The 19,870-nt window shown below is 45.7% G+C and overlaps 1 protein-coding gene across 1 annotated transcript in view; it reads left to right on the top strand.

Annotated features, from left to right (window-relative positions):
• Positions 1-19,870, top strand: part of LOC115268851 (uncharacterized) — a 118,128-nt gene that overhangs the window by 89,152 nt on the left and 9,106 nt on the right. The gene's annotated exons all lie outside the window — the stretch shown is intronic.

Genomic DNA, 19,870 nt, shown 5'->3' with positions numbered 1-19,870 from the left:
GTGCATACCACAAGGTACCACATAGTCCATGGTCCATGATGCTATTTTGGAAACCAATCCACTAGATGCCAAATCCACAATATTTTCTAGAACTTTTGGTCCATCACACAAAATAAATATGTTTAATACAAATAATATGTACAACAATAGTTTTAATAAGTGTAGGAAGGGTTCTGTTCACCATAGGTGGTTTAAATCGGGTTTTTGGTTTAAAAATCAGCTATTTTTGTGAACGCAATCAAAAGTTATACATTATTTAGTGTGTCTCATTTTTTTCGAGTCCAGTCATGTTTAAGCTATTTTTTTAACATTCCATACAAGATTAAGGGAGGTGTCTGGCATTTCTGGTAGTTTAGTCCATGGTTCATGATGCTATTTTGGAAACCAATACACTAGATGCCAAATCCACAATATTTTTTAGAACTTTTGTTCAATTACACAAAATAAATATGTTTAATACAAATAATACAACAATAATTTTAATAAGTGTGAGAAGGGTTCTGTACACCATAGGTGGATATAATCGTTTTTTTGTATTCCTCCGGTCCAATTGATGCACAAGGTTTCTGGTTTTCCTTCAGGTGAATATATAACGAAGCCATCCCTCGAAATTTCAAGAGCACAAATCTGAAGAACCAAATATCTCACCACGCCGAAAACTTGATCGATTGGTCACCTGCTGGTGGTGACCAATCGATCAACTTTTCATCACAATCCATAATTTGGTTCTTCAGATTTGTGCTCTTGAAAATTCGAGGGGTGGCTTCGTTATATATTCACCTTCAAGCCCAAGCGCCTCTGCAGTCGATTGGTCCACCATGGTTACCGAGGATCCGTCATCTAGAAAGGCGAACGTGTTCCTTTGCTTCCACAAAGTGTCACAGGTAATACTCGGAATAACGTTGATGATGTCAGCTTATGATAGACTGTTACAGTGGCATTCATCGTTTCTTCTATTGGCTTCTTCTCCTCCTTAGCCAAATCGGAATGGAGCAACCGATGATGGCGTCTCTGGCAACCATTTACTCCACAGACTTCGCCGCGACACGGCCAGCGACTGTGTGCCGTCAAGCACCGACTGCACAGCTGCTTCTCCTTCACCTCTTTCCAGCGTTTATCAACGCATAGTTTTTTGAACGTCGAACAAGTGCGACCTGATGACCCCCTTCGCCGCAAGATAGACATGTCGATGTTGTTTCAGGTTTCTTCGCAGCGACGTGTAACTGCTGATGTTTATCGGGTGCTACATTAGCATCATCTTTCTCTTGAGTCATCGTCGCATGGGCATTAACGAACGCTCTATCTTTTCCTCTGGTTCAGTCCTCCTTGTTCATCTTTGGTTGGCTCAGCAACGGCGTGGCCACGCTGCATGTGGCGGTGGCAAACTTCTCCATGTAGTTTCCAAAACTGCTGAGATCCACCATAGGTAGACTCTGTTGATTACTTACCTTACCGGTCAGGCTAAGGCCGGGGTGGCCTCTGCTGTGGAATGCGCCTCCATTCCACTCGGTCCATGGCTGTTTGTCTCCAGTTCCGCACTCTGCGTAGGGTCCGCAGATCGTCCTCCACTTGGTCGACCCCCTAGCTCGCTGCGCTCCACGTCTTCTTGTACCGGTCGGATGACTCTCGAGAACCATTTTAGTCGGGTTGCTATCCGACATCCTGATGACGTGACCCGCCCACCGAAGCCTCCCGATTTTCGCGGTATGGACGATGGTTGGTTCTCTCAGCAGCTGATGCAGCTCGTGGTTCATTCGCCTTCTCCAAGTCCCGTCTTCCATCTGCACTCCGCCGTAGATGGTACGCAACACCTTCCGTTCGAAATCTCCAAGGGCGCGTTGGTCCTCTGCACGTAGGGTCCATGTTTCGTGCCCATAGAGGACGACCGGTCTAATCAGCGTTTTGTAGATGGTTAACTTCGTGTTTCGGCGAACTTTATTCGATCGTAGAGTTCTGCGGAATCCAAAGTAAGAATGATTTCCTGCCACAATGCGCCTCTGAATTTCTCTGCTGGTGTCGTTGTCGGCGGTCACCAGTGAGCCCAAGTACACGAATTCTTCAACCGCCTCGATTTCATCACCGTCGATATGATTTCCTGGTGGCGGGCGCGGTGATTCCTCCCTGGAGCCCTTTGCCATCATGTACTTCGTCTTCGACACATTAAAGACTAATCCGATTCGCCTGGCTTCACTCTTTAGTCGGATGTACGTTTCCGCCATCGTCTCAAATTTACGAGCAATAATATCAATATCATCGGCGAAACCAAGCAGCTGAACGGACTTCGTGAAAATCGTCCCACTCGTGTTTATCCCCGCTCTTCTTATTACACCCTCCAAAGCAATGTTGAACAGCAAGCACGAAAGACCATCACCTTGCCGTAACCCTCTGCGAGATTCGAAGGGATTCGAGAGTGTCCCTGATACTCGAACTACGCACATCACTCGATCCATCGTCGCCTTGATCAACCGTATCAGTTTATCCGGGAATCCGTATTCGTGCATAATCTGCCATAGCTGGTCTCGATCGATTGTATCATACGCCGATTTGAAATCGATGAACAAGTGATGTGTGGACACGTTGTATTCGCGGCATTTCTGCAACACCTGGCGGATGGCGAACATCTGGTCCATTGTAGCGCGTTCACCCATAAATCCAGTCTGATATTGCCCCACGAACTCTCTTGCAATCGGTGATAGACGGCGGCATAAAATTTGAGAGAGTATCTTGTAGGCAGCGCTCAGTAGTGTGATCGCGCGGTAGTTCCCGCAATCCAACTTGTCGCCCTTTTTGTAGATGGGACTCTGTTGATACAGAGCCCAATTAAACTTTACAGTGGGTGGCAGCTTCTCTACAAGTTCCTGTAGCACGCAGTGGTGGAAATTGATCGCGAACGTGTGCTTACGCGCTACAAAAAAATGCCATCGCATCGCAAACCTTTGCTGTGCGATTGTGTTCGCACGTTTGTGGCTCACGATCGTACGACACGAACGCCAACGAGTGCATCGCATCTTTTGCAAGCGCGATGCTTTTTTATTTTAGAGGTTCGCGGCCGATATTTTTGTAATGAAATCAAACTTTTTCGTCGATATCATTTTTTGGTATGGTACCTGACCAGTATAATCATAAAACACCCAACTAATCACCTTTAAGTGAACAAAAAATGGCAACAAACCAAGTGCTCTACATTGTGATCCTTCTGGCGAACCAACTGCGATTCTGCTCGTTCGACATTTGTTTTGTGTTGGTTCGTCGATTCGGGAAATCGTGAACCGTTCTCTCTTTTTGGGTTCGCGAGCGCGTGAGCAAAGATTGTGTTTGATGCGAACCAAAAAACACGTCGAGCGCATGATGCTTTCCATCACTGGTAGCAGGATAGGATTGGACAAATGCTTTTCTAGTCCAATCGCCCTGAGATGACCACACAGATTCTGCACCATCAAACCGAATGTGACCCATGTGTCTAATCGATCCACTTTTGGGGCTGGAGTATTGCGAACCTTCGAAACCATGTTATTCACGATTTGTTCAGGCCAGCCATACAACGTTTGCAATGTGGTAATGATCTGTGGAACCGAAGATGGTCATTCCTTGCCGATCGTTTGAAGCAGCCGGTTGTGTGTACCGTGTCTCTATCGCAGTCGCTTTGTAGCCGGTGGAGTTTTTTTGTCCACCTAGTGTTTTCTTTTATATCGCGAGTTATTTATCCTACCGAGGACGAAGACGATTGTCTTGAGCGATCCGCGATCGCGGGAAGGAAGCAGGCACTGGAATAGTGCACTGTTCAACGATAACTTAATTACCCACGCCATCAATTGTGGGTCCGTCGACAACGGCGGTGCGCGAAGGCGCACGGCGGCGGTGACGAGTACGGCGGGTGATACAAACAGCAGCAGCCAGCAGCGTTCTGCCAGAGTAGTGCATCCGAGGCGTCACCAAACAACAGCTGTCTATTATACTCGATAAGTATATTCGATATACGCTCTTGTTTTTGCGTTGTCCCATTCCTCCGTCCATCACGTTATCACGTGTTCTTTATCCACTTTGCTATAACAGTGGGCTGAGGCCATTTTTTTGATCGTTTTTTGCTATAACAATGGGCTGAGGCCCATAGTTCATGGACCACAGTGAGAATTTGTAAATAGTTTTTTTTCTCTTTATTTTTTTTTCTTGAGCGTATTATTTTTGCATTTATTTTTTTTTCTTTCCTCTTATTACCTAACACTCCATACAGTGTGCATCGAAATAAAAATAAGTTTTGAATAGATTTTTCCCCTGCGGCTCATTTTATTGCCGCATGAATGAATCGAATGGGGGCGAAATGCCTCCTAAAGATATTATTGCTCGGATACGGTTTTACCAGCCATCTTCGCCTGGCCCTTGGGTTGTCTATTTCCGGCGCAAATGCAAACCGCTGAATCTCTCGATCTCTCGATCTCTAGAGAGCTGACGCGTAAGTATTCCGGGACTGTTATTCACCAAGTGAAACAGTCCAAGCTGCGTGTAACCGCACCTAGTTACAAAGCAGCAAATGAAATTGTCCAGCACGAGTTGTTCTCATGTGAATACGCGCTATACATAAATGCACGAGAAGTGGAGGTGGAGGGGAAGATCCTCGACGAAACGCTGACCTGCGATGACATCAAGATCGGTGTAGGCCGGTTCAAGAATAGGTCGATCGCTGATGTGCAGTGATGGAAAACAGTGAGGAATGCAGCTGAGTAGACACAAACGCAAAGCTATCCTACTCGTGAACAACAGAAGCCAGAATATATTCGCACTTCCTTCACTCGCGAGCTAACGAAGCTGGTTGCACTCGTGATTGATTCGCGAAGCAGCTCTGAACATTTTTCAATTTTGTGAAAAAACGAATTTACACGGCCGACAGATTAACTTTTCAGGAACAATAAAGCACAAAACACTACTATCTGATGGATACTTACTTGTTTTGCCATTAAAATCGCACTAAAATGCAATTCCCGCATCTCCACTTGTTCTTCGCGAATAAAAATTCATGAGTGTTTTTGTTTTTGTTTTGCTTCATACTCGTGAAGCAAGCGGATGCGAATACACTCACATACGGCTTACTCTCGGCACCGTGAGTAAACCGTTTGTTGCTTCTACACTCGCGAGTTGATTCACGATGAGAGTGTTTCCATCTCTGCTGATGTGAGTATTCTTGATTGCAAAGAAAGTTTACTCACTGTCAGGGTTTTTTCGAGTGACATTCCCAGGCTCCGTCCTCCCGGAATTTGTGGTAATTGATAATGCTTTTTACACAGTACGTCTTTTTCGGCCGAAGGTTTTTAATTGTACCAAATGCAAGCAGTTTGGTCACAGTGCTAGCTTTTGCGACAACAAGCCCCGTTGTGGCAAATGCAACCAAGCTCATCTCGATGAGTCTTGCTCACAGGAAGCTGAAAAATGTAGTTACTGTGGTAAAGAACTTCACGACTTGCAAAAATGCCCGGCCTTTAAAAAGCGTATTCAAAATGAGAGTCGCTCCATAATTAAGCGCTCCAAGAAGACATACGCGGTGATAAGTCCGGTATAGGGTATCACTATTTAAAGTGCACGGATTAATGACCCACCAAGATGAATACTGTTTTCGGGATTGAGAAGTTAATAAAGATGACCGTATTGCTCTAAGACTCAGACCTTCGTCTGTTCGAGGTTATATTAGTATAGGTTTCCGTTCAACGGATTACAAACATAATCAATTACCATAATGATGATCGAAAGCTTTGTCATTATAGCAAACACGCTTAAGGCAAACATCTCAGTCCCTCTTTGGAAGTTCAGAACTCAAATCTTAACATTTGAAAATCATATCTATTTGTTATTTCAATTCATTAAAAAAGCATTACATTAATGTTTGAAAATTAACTACTAAGAACGAATATAAAAATTGTAGAAATTCAGAATTTTTACTTATAAATAAAATCACGATCGCGATTAAATCTTCGTTGTCTCTTTGACCTCCTGGGCTCAAACGATGATTTCCCTGGGTCATGGAATGGGCTCTCGGGCATTCTTCTCTTCCGCCCTCGTTTGATCTCCTCCTCCGTGAATCCTCGAAACTCCTCTGGATCAACGGCTTCAATTTCCGGCAGTGGCAGGGCCAAACGGATATTTGGCTTTTCGTAGGAGTCGCCACCCTTACGTACGCGTAGTTGACCTCGATGCGCCATGGTTCGTGCGCTTCCAATTTCCACCTGGAATGTGTTGCGAGAAAGCCTTTTAGTGAAGTTTGCTTTTAGCCATTTAGCTGTGCAATGTGGATTATGGTTCTTGTACCATAACTCGTCTCCAGGTGTCAGATTATCAAAGGGATCTGGCAAATCTCCTTGGAGACGGCCACGGCCTTTTGAATCAATGTCATCACGCACAGAAATAGAGTTCTTACTAGTAGTTAAATCATCATGCACAGTCTGTTCTTGCAGAAACTTCTTGTAGTGGGTTTTGGGGTTAAGTAGGTCTAGTATTGTTTTAGGTTTGTACGAAAAAATCATTTGAGAAGGATATTTTCCTTCTATGGAAAGGCAGTTATTTCTGTAGTTAATTAAAAATAGGTTAATCTGGTCCTCCATATCTAAATGAGAAAATTCAGGATCAAGTAAACCAATTTTCAGAACATCTTTTATGGTTCTCACCAACCTTTCAGCCTGCCCATTACTTGAAGGGCTATATGGTGGACCTGTTAGAACATTTATTCCCTGTCGCTTCAGAAAGTTGACAAAAGCATGTGAATTGAATGGAAGACCTCCATCAGATACTAATACATCTGGTAAACCGAATCTGGCAAATAATGCTACTAATTTCTTTAAAACCCTATTACAATCTGTGCCATATTTCATCAATTCTACTTCTACCCATTTAGAATAACTATCGACTACTAACAGATACAGGCGTTGCTCAAAATGAAAACAAAAATCAATATGGATCCTACTGAAAGGCCCCGTCGTTGAAATCCATTTGGACTCACTTTTTGCTTTTGGAGCTATCATCATACTATTGCAGGTATCACAAGTTATCACATATTTTTCTATATCAGCATTTTTTCCAAACCAAGAAACACATTGTCTAGCTAAACGCTACATCTTCACTATTCCGGCATGATTGGCATGTAAAAGAGTTAAAACTTGATGTTTCATTGCTGCTGGTATAACAACTCTGTTTTGGTATAAACGACATTCATCTACAAGTCTTGCTGGTTAGCGTACACATCAATGTACTGCTTATTTACTTTTACAGGCCAACCATTTGTCATGAATGAAATAGTATTTTGTAGAAAATTATCAGTTTTTGTTTTGTTAGCAATCACAGAAAAATCAATAGGGAGTTCCCTACCAAAATTTATACTATTTGTTCCGTCTCCCGACTGAAGCGAGAACCACTGCCATCGACCCAACACAGAAACCCTACACCCAATCAGCGTGCGCCACGCGTCCGCTACCCAGTTGACACAGTGAACGTATGTCGCTTCCCCTTTCGCATCGAGCTCCAACCAACAGCAGCAGCAACGGTTGCATCAGAAAGTTTTCTACCGACCTACCGATCGGACGCGCAGCAGCCGCAGCAGTGAAATTATTAAAAACACAAAGTTATGTAGAAGAGAAAAGAAGAATAAATAGTTTTGTAAGCGTAGCCGTTCGTGTTCTGGTTTCCTCCACCCTAGAAAAGTTGGCCTTTGCCAAATCCCCTTCCGCGAGAGTGATCCTCCCGTCGCGAAGTGTTCCGCCGTGTTTACCCCCGCAAAATTGACCATACAGTCCGCTGCTTTTTCGACCCACACCGCTGGGCTCGAACATCTGGTCCGTTCCGAACCGGATCATCAGTGCGTAAAGTGATTTCCCGCGAAGATTTTGCCCGGATTCGACCGCCGCCCGAGCGGTGAATCCCTGAAGAAAAACTCGTGAAAATCCCTCAACTGTGCCGCCGCCCGAGTGGTGCAGGGGAAAAGTGCAAAAAGTGTTCGTGACGATCCTCCCTGGATCGAGCCGCCGACCGCCCGCGTCGTCGGTACCCTCCCTGAAGTGATAAAAGTGTGACGATCCGGCCTGGATCGGCCGTCGACCGCCCGCGTCGTCGGCATCCCCCGTGGTGAAACAGACACTGTGCATGATTGTGCGTGTTTGACGAACACGAGACGAGCTACGCTTGGTTGGAACAAAGTGGAAAGTGGACCAAATCAAAACATTGCTGCTGCTGCGAGTGCCCGAGCAAAAAAGTTTGGACTGAACAGTAAACCGCGTAAACATCGTCGCGAGTGATTTCGAGTGCGTTTCCGAAAAGTTTGCACATGTTGGTGCAGTGCGCGGTCGCGACAAAACTAATCTCGAAACGCGTCCGAAAGTGACCAACTGCGCGCAATCCCGAGTAAGAACAGCGCGAAGAAATAAACAGTGATAAATGCCGGTGACCCGGTCGCAGCAAAAAGAAAACGACAGTGCTGATCAGCAGCACCAAGTAGTGGTTCCAGAATCCGCATCCGTTGCTAGTTCTACTCCGTCGTTCCACGGCTTTGCTGAGTGGGAAACGGCAATGGATGACGCAACAAGGAAGGAGTTTGAGAAAGCCGTTCGGCAGCGTGCCCAAGTGAAAATGAAGCTGGTGAGGATTAACCGAACATTGGCCAGTAACCAGGAAAATGGCTTGGCGCAGCTGAACGTGCTATCGAAAGGGCTCTCCGCTACCTACGCCGAGTTCAGTCAGCTCCACACCCAGATAGTGGGGCTGGTACCGGATGAAGCGATGGAAGAGCAAGAAAAGGAGTATGCGGATTATGAAGACATGCACTACGCCACCTCCAACGTTGTCGAAGCGCTGATTTTGGCAGCGAAAACAGCGAGTTCTCCAGTACCTCCGGTAAGTACAGCAGCGCCTCAAGTGATCATCCAGCAACAACCACTGAAGGCGCCGATTTCGACGTTCGATGGGACCTACGCCGCCTGGCCCAAGTTCAAGGCGATCTTTCAAGATCTCATGGACAACTCGGGGGATAGTGACGCCATAAAGCTCTATCACCTCGACAAGGCGCTCATCGGCGAGGCAGCTGGTGTACTGGATACGAATGTCCTTAGCGATGGTGACTATGACTACGCTTGGGATATTTTGACCGACCGCTTCGAGAATCAGCGGGTCATCGTGGAGACTCACATCCGTGGGTTGCTGTCCCTCAGGAAGATGACCTCCGAGACGCACAAGGAACTGCGTGCGCTCCTGAACGAAGCCACCCGCCATGTAGAGAGTCTTCGTTACCTCGACCAGAACATGACTGGACTATCGGAACACATCGTCGTGTATCTGATCGTCTCCGCGCTGGATAAGTCAACCCGAAAGGCCTGGGAAGGTGGCCAGAAGAAAGGAGAGCTTCCCAAGTACTCTCAAACCATCGACTTCCTGAAGTCCAGGTGCCAGATCCTGGAAAACTGCGAAGCAGCCGTCCATCCAGCGAATCCCAAGGAGAAACCGAAGCAGCTCCAGCCGCTTCCGAAGAATCCACCCCAGAAGAGTCATGCAGTTTCCGCTACGGTATCGCAAGCCTGCGAGCTCTGTGGCGGCCCTCATCGAAATGACCAGTGCACAGCATTGGAAACGCTGAACCCCTCCCAGAAGCAAGAAAAGGTCCGAGCTGCAGGAGTATGCTTCAACTGCCTGCGTAAAGGGCACCGCTCCAGAGAATGTCCTTCCGATAAGACGTGTCTGGTAAGCCTACCGCCGGTTCCGTCTGTTCCGGCTCAACCGCAGTCGGCGCAGAAGAATGCTCCCGTGGACCCGCCCGTGTCTACCACTTGCTCGTCGAACTTCGCCCAGTCGTCCAAGACGGTACTACTGCTTACCGCAGTGGTGCAAGCATTTGACAAGAAGAACCGTCCGCATCCATGCCGTGTCCTTCTGGACAGCGGCTCCCAGGTAAATTTCGTCACCGAAGAACTGGCCAATCGTCTTGGTCTCCCAAAACAACCAGCCAACGTCCCGATTACTGGCATCAACGCCTTGCGCACCCTGGCTCGCGACAAGGTAACCCTGAAGATCAAGTCTCGAGTTTCTAGCTTCCAGGCCAGCCTCGAGTGTCTGGTAACGCCGAGAGTGACGGGCACGATTCCGTCGTCCAAAATCGACGTTGCCCAGTGGGAGATTCCCGATGGAGTGGTTCTAGCCGACCCCGAGTTCCACACACCAGACAAGGTGGACCTACTGATCGGCGCAGAACTGTTCTTCGACATTTTGAAGCCAAGCCAGCTGAATCTAGTGGACAACCTTCCGCTCCTGCGAGACACATACTTTGGGTGGATCGTATCTGGTGTCATCGTTGAACCGCTAGTATCCAACGTGTCGCTACAAGCCAGTCATGCCTCCGTGAACGACATCGAGCGAATGATGCAGCAGTTCTGGCAAATCGAAGAAGTGCCCGATGTTCCCAAGCTTTCGACCGAGGAGTTGGCATGCGAAGCCCACTTCCTTTCTACGTACCAGCGAGACGAGAATGGAAGGTTTATCGTGCAGCTGCCGTTCAAGGAAAACATCGACCAGCTAGACGACTGTCGCGCTCTGGCGCTCAAGAGGTTCCTGATGCTGGAGAAACGACTCGCCCGCAACCCGGAATTGCAGGCACAGTATGTGGAGTTCCTCCGGGAGTACGAAGCTCTTGGACACTGCCACGAAGTCCGTGAAACCGAAGACCCTCCAAACCAGCCATCGTACTACATGCCGCACCACGCGGTATTACGGCCGTCAAGCTCGAGCACGAAATGCCGTGTTGTATTTGACGCCAGCGCCAAGTCGTCGCCATCCGAGCTGTCCCTGAACGAAGTGCTACAGGTAGGACCCGTAGTACAGAACGACTTGCATTTCATCGTCCTGCGGTTCCGGAAGTACAAGATTGCCTTCTCCGCAGATGTTTCCAAAATGTACCGCCAAGTGCTGCACGCGATGCAAGATCGGCGTTTCCTGCGGATCTTCTGGAGACCCCACCCGTCACAACCGCTGCGGGTCTTGGAGCTATGTACCGTGACCTACGGTACAGCTTCGGCACCATTCCTAGCCACACGGTGCTTGGTGCAACTGGTGGAAGAAGACGGCGATGCCTACTCAATCGCCTCTCGCATCGTGAAGGAAGAAACGTATATGGACGACGTGCTTTCCGGTGCAGACTCGGTGGAAGAAGCCATCGAAGCCCAACGACAACTCCAGCAGCTACTCCAGCAAGGAGGGTTCCCGATCCACAAGTGGTGCTCGAACTCCGAGGAATTTCTCGAGCACATTCCCGAAGAAGACCGTGAGAAAAAGTTGCCAGTGGAAGAACGAGGAGTGAACGAGGCCATCAAAGTGCTCGGTCTGCTCTGGGACCCGGGTGCCGACACCTTGTTCATCGCCAACCATCCGAAGCCGTCAGCTGAAGCTGATCAACAAGTGACGAAAAGAAAGATGTATTCGGAGATCGCCAAGTTCTTCGACCCTCTGGGCCTGGTGTCGCCGGTCATAGTGTTGGCGAAGCTCCTGGCTCAGCGACTTTGGCAGTTGAAGACCGGCTGGGACGATCCGGTCGACGAAGTCACGGCGCAAGAGTGGCACGATTTGCAAACCTCGCTGTCACATTTGCACCACATCGACATTCCAAGATGCGTAACATTCGACGGAGTGATTGCATACGAGCTGCATGAGATCTCCGATTCCTCAACCGTGGCGTACGGAGCCTGTATCTACCTGCGAAGTCTCTTTGCCGACGGCTCTGCGAAGTTACGACTCCTCACCAGCAAATCGAAGTTGGCTCCGCTGCATGACATTTCCATTCCTCGGAAGGAGTTGTGTGCAGCTCTCCTGCTCTCCCGGTTGGTGCAGAAGGTGTTACCAGCCCTGGATATGACGTTCCGGGAAATTGTGCTGTGGTGCGACAGTACGATTGTCCTGGCCTGGATAAGAAAGCCGCTCAACCAGCTACAGCTGTTCGTTCGAAACCGAATAGCTGTCATCCAAGAAAGCACCAATGGCTACCGATGGGAATACATTCGATCTCTACGAAACCCAGCTGACATCGTGTCCCGAGGCCAACTACCCGAAACGCTGAAGACCAACAGCCTCTGGTGGAATGGGCCAGATTTTCTCCATAGAGTGGTGTACGACATCGACTCGCCCGAGCTCGTTCCAGATGATCAGCTACCCGAAATGAAAGGAGTGATAGCCAACCCGGCTGTAAGTATCGAACCGTTTTCCTTTTTCTCCAAGTTCAGCAGTTTTCGGGCCATCCAGCGTATCATGGGGTACGTTCTGCGGTTCATTCGGAACTGCCAAACACCTCGGATCCAGCGCGAAACAAGCCGGCACTTGACCGTCGGCGAATTGCGTCGTTCCACAGAAGCGATTATCCACGTAGTTCAACTCGTTCATTTGGCGGATGAGATTCAGCGAGTGAGCGCCAACGAACCCTGTAAGAGACTCGCCAACCTCCGTCCGATCTACTCCGATGGTCTCCTGCGAGTGGGTGGCCGTCTGGATCGTTCCTTGCTACCTTTCGAGAGTCGGCACCCCATCATCCTGCCGGACAGGGATCCGGTGATACGTCTGTTGGTTCGGCAGATGCATGTCGAGCTGCTTCATATCGGGCAGACCGGCCTGATGAATGCCATGCGCCAACGATACTGGCTCCTGAACGCTCGCTCTACCATTCGATCGATCACTCGGAAGTGTGTAACATGCTTTCGAGTCAACCCAAGCAATACCAGCCAGTTAATGGGTAATTTGCCCGCCGCCAGAGGTGTACCCTCACCTCCTTTTGCCGTCACCGGTGTGGATTACGCCGGCCCGTTCACCATCAAGCAAGGAGCGCGTCGTCCAGCGTTGATCAAAGCGTATGTATCCGTCTACGTATGCATGACTACCAAGGCCGTGCACCTAGAAGCCGTATCCGATCTGAGTACCGATGCCTTTCTGGCGTCGCTGAAACGTTTCATCGGACGACGAGGAATGATTCAGCAGCTACACTCGGACAACGCGACCAATTTCCGAGGTGCGCACAACGAGATGAACGAGCTCTTCCGTCAGTTTCAAGATCAGCAGTCCGTGGCGATCATCGAGGATTTCTGTCGCAGCCGCGAAATCGAATGGCATTTCATCCCACCCGACGCACCGGAGTTCGGCGGCCTCTGGGAGGCCGCAGTTAAATCTGCGAAAACCCACCTCAAGCGCATCGTCGGTAACGTCAAGCTGACGTTCGAAGAACTAACCACCGTTTTGGTCGAAATCGAGGCGGTATTGAACTCCCGCCCACTGTTCACCATCTCCAACGATCCTGCGGACCCGCTGATGATCACACCTGCCCACTATTTGATCGGCCGTCCGCTCACAGCCTTGCCCGAACCTTCATTAGAAGACGTTCAAGCAACTCGCTTGAATCGATGGCAGCACCTCCAGCTCATGCGCGAGCACTTCTGGCGCGCATGGAGCCGGGAATACCTGAACACGTTACACCCAAGAAAGAAGAACCTTCGAACTGTGCCGAACATCCGGAAGGGAATGGTGGTTCTGCTCCACGATCGAAATCAGCCTCCGCTAGTTTGGAAGATGGGTCGCATAGCAGCGGTCTACCCCGGCGACGACGGCTTAGTCCGAGCTGTCGACGTGTTTACTGGTGGAGCTACTTTCCGTCGTCCAATCAACAAAATTTCCGTGCTACCAATTGAAGACAACGACCTGGTTCCTGTCTTGGCGGTCCGTAAGGACTGTTGAGTGCCCTCAACGGGGGGAATATGTTCCGTCTCCCGACTGAAGCGAGAACCACTGCCATCGACCCAACACAGAAACCCTACACCCAATCAGCGTGCGCCACGCGTCCGCTACCCAGTTGACACAGTGAACGTATGTCGCTTCCCCTTTCGCATCGAGCTCCAACCAACAGCAGCAGCAACGGTTGCATCAGAAAGTTTTCTACCGACCTACCGATCGGACGCGCAGCAGCCGCAGCAGTGAAATTATTAAAAACACAAAGTTATGTAGAAGAGAAAAGAAGAATAAATAGTTTTGTAAGCGTAGCCGTTCGTGTTCTGGTTTCCTCCACCCTAGAAAAGTTGGCCCTTGCCAAATCCCCTTCCGCGAGAGTGATCCTCCCGTCGCGAAGTGTTCCGCCGTGTTTACCCCCGCAAAATTGACCATACAGTCCGCTGCTTTTTCGACCCACACCGCTGGGCTCGAACACTATTAATCAATTCTGTATCTAAATCCGCCGGAACAGTATGTTCTAATGGAAAACGCGAACAAAAATCCTCTTTTTTTTTTTTTTTTTTTGGACGGCCTATACTGTATTTCAAAGTCGTATATTGATAGCTCTAAAACAAATCGTTGTAACCTAGTAGCATAAATGGAATTTTTCCCTTTGCCAAAAATTCCAACCAATGGCTTATGGTCTGTGAAAACTGTGAACTTTTTATCCATAGACAAAGTTGTGGAATTTCTTAACTGTGCACACTAATGCCAGAGCTTCTAAATGGAGAATTGGATACTTTTGTTGGGCTGTGTTCAGTGAGAAAGATGTAAAGTATATTGGTTTCTCAACTCCGTCTATCAAATGACCCAAGAAACAGAGATAGATGAACAACAGTTTCTTAAGCTGAAGTTTGCTTAAGAGTTGTTTGTTCAACTCTTACACAGCTAAAATGTTTGTTGGGGAGCCATTACTTCTCCCAAACCGTAACCTGAAGCATCTGAAACTATGACCATTGGTTTGGTTGGGTCATAAAACTACAAAAGCTTAGCTTTAACCAGGGCTTTTTTGCTCTCTTCAAAAGCCTTATCACAGTTGCAATCCCAGTTGAATTTAACTTCAGTTTTCAATAACTTATGCAAAGGATGAAGCTTTGAAGACAGATAAGGAATGAATTTATGATAATAGTTGATCAACCCCAAAAAGAATTTAAGTTCGGTCTCATTTCGAGGTACTTTTGCTTTTTCTATTGTAGAGATTTTATCTTGGTACGGCATTACCGTGTGCGCACCTAACTTTGCGCAGGTCCAAACTTTGCGCATTCTTGTAAAATAATTAAAAAAATAACTAAATGTCAACATTTTCACCAGTTTAATCATTGCACTAGCATTGTGTAAACATAAACATTATTTGACGAAAATTATATTACCATAAAATCTTTGTTTATGTTGAATAATAAACAAAAAATACACAAAAACGACAAAATTTGCCTCGCCTTAACACGGCTGCCAAGAAGTAACTCTACTAAAAATCAACATTTTCCTCGATAAAACTGTGCAACGATGATTAATTTTGCAGTTAATTGTCAAAAAAGATGATATTCTAGTAATATCAATCACAGTTCGTAATATGTTTTTTTAATTTAACTAGTAAATAGTGGTGCGCAATGTTTGGAACCAATATTTGCACTGTGTTCCTAATTTTTGCGCACTTTCAGTAAATGCATGATGAACGTGAATACATGACTTATGAACCATTTAAATATTATGTAACAATTGTATTGATAATTTCAGGCCTGCCTCCACCATGTAGCAAATTTTGTATGGAAAATAGTAGAAAATTGTATGAACCATAGCACTACGGCAGGCACTTTTGGTCTGTCTACAATGTTACGTGATTTGTGAACAGTCCTTCATTTGACTTTTCCGGCGGTCAATGTTAGGGACGATTCAAATATGACGTCCACCATTTTTTTTTAATTTTAGAACCCCCTCCTCCCCCGGGTTACCCCGTCATGCTTCATAGTACCTATACCTAATACATGGCATATCACACTTTTTCAGATAACTCCAACCCCACCCCCCTCCAACCAAAGATGACGTCATATTTAAATGATCCCTTATTGTTCCTATCCGTAACGATCACTCCATTTATCAGGAAGCTTTTACCTTTGATCTCTACCCAGTGGAAAACCCCTCATGAATTTTGGATTGTTCACAGGGTAGGTGCCTAGTACGAACCGCAGAAGAATTCAAGAACTGCCGGAGGCCTCCGTCGCCCCTGTCTCATAGGACACAGTATTTAAATAAAGATCAGTTAAGGGCACACTACCTGAATAACTTTAGTTTAATGGAGAAACATTAAATAATAGTATTTTTGATGACTTTTTTAAGCAATTCATAAGCATGCACAAAGTTAGGCACACCATGCGCAAAGTTAGGAACAATCGTAGATTTTGTGCGCAAAGTTAGGAACAAGGCAATGAAACAGTTTTTCTATTTTAAGTATTTTTTGGTTAATATTATGATTTTTTTAATATTGCAGACTCAAAGAAGGATCATTAGTCTATCGTATGAGCACGTTGTTCATGATATTATTTGTTTGTTTGCATTTTTTATAACGATTAGAAATTTGATTTTTCTTAACTGCGCAAAGTTTGGTGCATACACGGTAGCCCTTTTCCACTAATCACATGTCCCAAATGTATTAATTCCGTTACAAAAAACTTGCATTTTTCCCAGTTTACTTTGATGTTCGCATTTTTAAGCCTATTTCAATACCAAAATCAATTTTCTCATACAATCTTCTAAATCCTTCCCAGCAATCAAAACATCATCTAAATATACCGAAACGTTTTCAATTCCATTTAGAACTTGGTCCATTACCTGTTGGAATATCGCCGCACTAGATGATGCGCCTTGCGGTAATCTATTGTACCTATAAAGTCCTTTAATGGTATTTATTACCATAAATTCCTTGGATCTTTCCGAGAGCGACAACTGGGTATAAGCGCCTTCCAGATCTAATAAGCAAAATATATTGCACCCAGCCAACCCAGCAAATCTTGGGCTGTGGGTAACGGGTAGGTATTTGTAATAATAAATTTGTTAATGGACACTTTGCAATCTATCACTAAACGAATTTCATTGTTTTTCTTCATTACCGCAATTACAGGAGAAGCCCATTCACTCGTCTTAATCGGCGTTATTACTTTTTCGCATTCTAATTTCGTCAAATATTCTAAAGTAGTAGAATATTTGACGAAATTAGAATGCGAAAAAGTAACGCAAACGATAAGGCACATTATAAGCTTTCTTGAAAACTGGAACTTCAGATTTCAAAACCAAATCTGCTTCAAATCCACGAATCGGTGAAGAGAAATTTTTGACAAAAACGCTTTTGAACTTCAGTCGGATATCATCAACAAGCGTCTGATTTGATTGATCAAAAGAGGTGATTGAATTCACAAAAAATGTTCTCCAGTTTGGAAAAAATGTGTCCAACCATGGTCTTCCTAGCAAAGGGGTAAAATTATTGTCGCAATCCAACACCAACAGCTTTAATTTTGTAGAAATACCCTTGAAATAGACCAAAACATCAACTTCTCCTTCGATTACAAGACTAGCACCATTCACAACAATCAAATTTCTTTGGGATTTTGTCAATTTTTTTGGAAAATTATCGTAATACTGCTGCTTACTCATTACAGTTACAGACGAACCACAATCCACTTCCATTTCAAACAAAACACTATCAATTTGTACTTGCACCAAACAAGGCTCGCTTAATTTACCAACATACGACACATGCATACATTGAAGAACATTTATCTCACCATCCGCATCGCTCTCACTGTCCGAATCTGCTCGAAAATTGTTGACCATGTAGCTTAGGAAGTTGTCTGGGTCGCCTTCAGAGGTGTCCGGGTTAATCATTAAAAACATGCATCCCTGTGCATGTTTTTTTTTTTTAATTTAAAGCACTTCCGCTTGATGTGCCCTTTGATGCCACAGAAGTCACACATCATTTGGGAATAGTCAGAACGGCTATACTGACGATTCTTCTCCTTGTCCTGCCCTCGATTCCGCCATTGCCTTTGCTGCCGTTGGTCTTTGTGATAAGGATAATAGCCTAACCGACTTTTAACCGGTCCCCTACTAAATTCTCCACGTGTGTTAGAATTTGCTTTTGCAGCTAAAGCAGCCACATTGCTAAGCCTAGCCCCAACGATACCCTGAGGTTTTAAAACCGCTACATATCTGTTCCGCATTGTTGCCGCATTCCATACCTTTAGCATTGCTCTTGGCAATCTCCTAAGTGGCAATTAGCTTTTCTGCCGTTTCCATGGTGAGTTTTTCCAATAGAAATACACTAGAACTCCAATGGCGCTGTAGTCACTTTTCCTATTTAATTAAATTAGTAACTTTTATTGTGATAATTGATTGTTTTCAAGTGTCCAGCTTGAAGAGCATCTTTTGTTTTGGTAAACAAAATTTATTTGACACTTCTAGTACCGCTACTGACGCTGTAAGGGCGTGGCGAACTAGATGTTAGTCACACGAACAGTCGCGACAATGGACTTCTGTGGCTAGTTATTCTAATGTTTTTCCTCGTTCAACAACCTTTGTTGAAGAGCTTTATCTCTGATACCGGCAACAATGCGGTCCCGAATGGCCATTTGTTTAAATGTTTCAGCATTACAGTTATTGACGATCTTGCGCCAAATACGACGCACAGGCAAATAAAATTGTCCCACCACAAAATATGCACACCGGTTTCAGCATACATTGGTTGATGTCGCCGCTACAGTTTTCCAGTAACGCAGCGTTATTTTGGGGTGGTGTTTCGACTAATCGGTTTGTTTATGCACTGTTTCCTTTGTTGTTGGATGTGTGAACATTGTGCTGTCAAAGATTGAAAATTTGCACGATCGTCGCGAAATCCTTGCAAAGCTCAATATAATTGCAAAATTCTGTTTGGAGCTTAACAGACAACACGAAATCCTCTACTGATTCATCCGGTTGCTGTACTCGCACATTAAATTTTAATCGTTGCACTAGGTCGGATTCTGTTTTATCCAAACGTGCTTTCAATTTGGAGATCATTTCTTCATAGGGAACTTCAGCTAACTTGGTGTTAGGATATAACAATTTAAGTTCTTTAAAGATTACAGGGCCACTTAGAGTAACAAAATGATCCCTTTTTTCGTCATCGGGAATCTTATTCATATTGAAAAGAAAACCCAAACGTTCCACCCAATCCGCAAAAGAATTCCCTCTGCGAAAAGGTTCTAAAGTGCTATTAATGGATTGGGCCATGTTTGATTGTTGAATTTACAAAACAAAATAATCACTGACCAGAAGAAAATATCTAAAATAAACCGTGTCCACACAAATTCACTGAATGGCTTTTCAAAAGGAATAAAAAAAATCACTCACCGGAATTGTCGTCCAGCCTTTGCCGAACTGGGTTAGAGGGAGAGGTTTGCTTCCAACGATATTCACCCCTTGGCAACCGCGAGAGCCGTCCGCCGACGTCGAGGTGTTGAAAAGGAACTTGAACCGGCACTGTAGAAGGGGGAATTTATGATGATCCGGACGGAATCGTGGGAGACACTCCAGAAGCACTAGTACCGGAGCGCGATGGCGGATCCTTTTGGTCACTATCTAACAGATAAAAGAAAGCACTCTATTAATAAAGAAATATAGTAAAGCTTTTGTCATAAGCTATTTCTTTTCTGTTCTTCAACTATTATTGCACGTGCAGTTGAAGCCCGGAATTTTCGACTAGCGAAGTTGGATTTTTCTCCAAATCCTTGCGTCGGACCTAACTTCGGAAGTGGTGCGCTGTATTGACCATCAAACGCAAAGCTAAATTGCGCAGGTGGCGCTTTTCTAAAACAGTAAATTACGAACCCTAGACTGAATTACTAATGCTACAAATGGAAGAAAAGTGAAATTATTGCAGAATCTCCTAACTTTCATGCAATGTATTGGCCAGAAATATGTTATTTTTGCTTCCAAAGTTGAACGCTAGTATCGTTTACATTGCCGCTAAAAATTTAGCTGCTAAATCTGGGACAATAAATTGTCCGACTGTGTTGGTACCAAACTATCGTAATGTAAACACTCCCCTATCTGCCAATAAAATTGGCGTGATGGCATAATTAGCTGA

This window comes from Aedes albopictus, chromosome 3 (genome assembly GCF_035046485.1).
Source record: "Aedes albopictus strain Foshan chromosome 3, AalbF5, whole genome shotgun sequence".
NCBI classification, from domain to species: domain Eukaryota; kingdom Metazoa; phylum Arthropoda; class Insecta; order Diptera; family Culicidae; genus Aedes; species Aedes albopictus.
The sequence above is the reverse complement of the archived record's forward strand: the minus strand, read 5'-3'. Positions and strand labels throughout refer to the sequence as shown.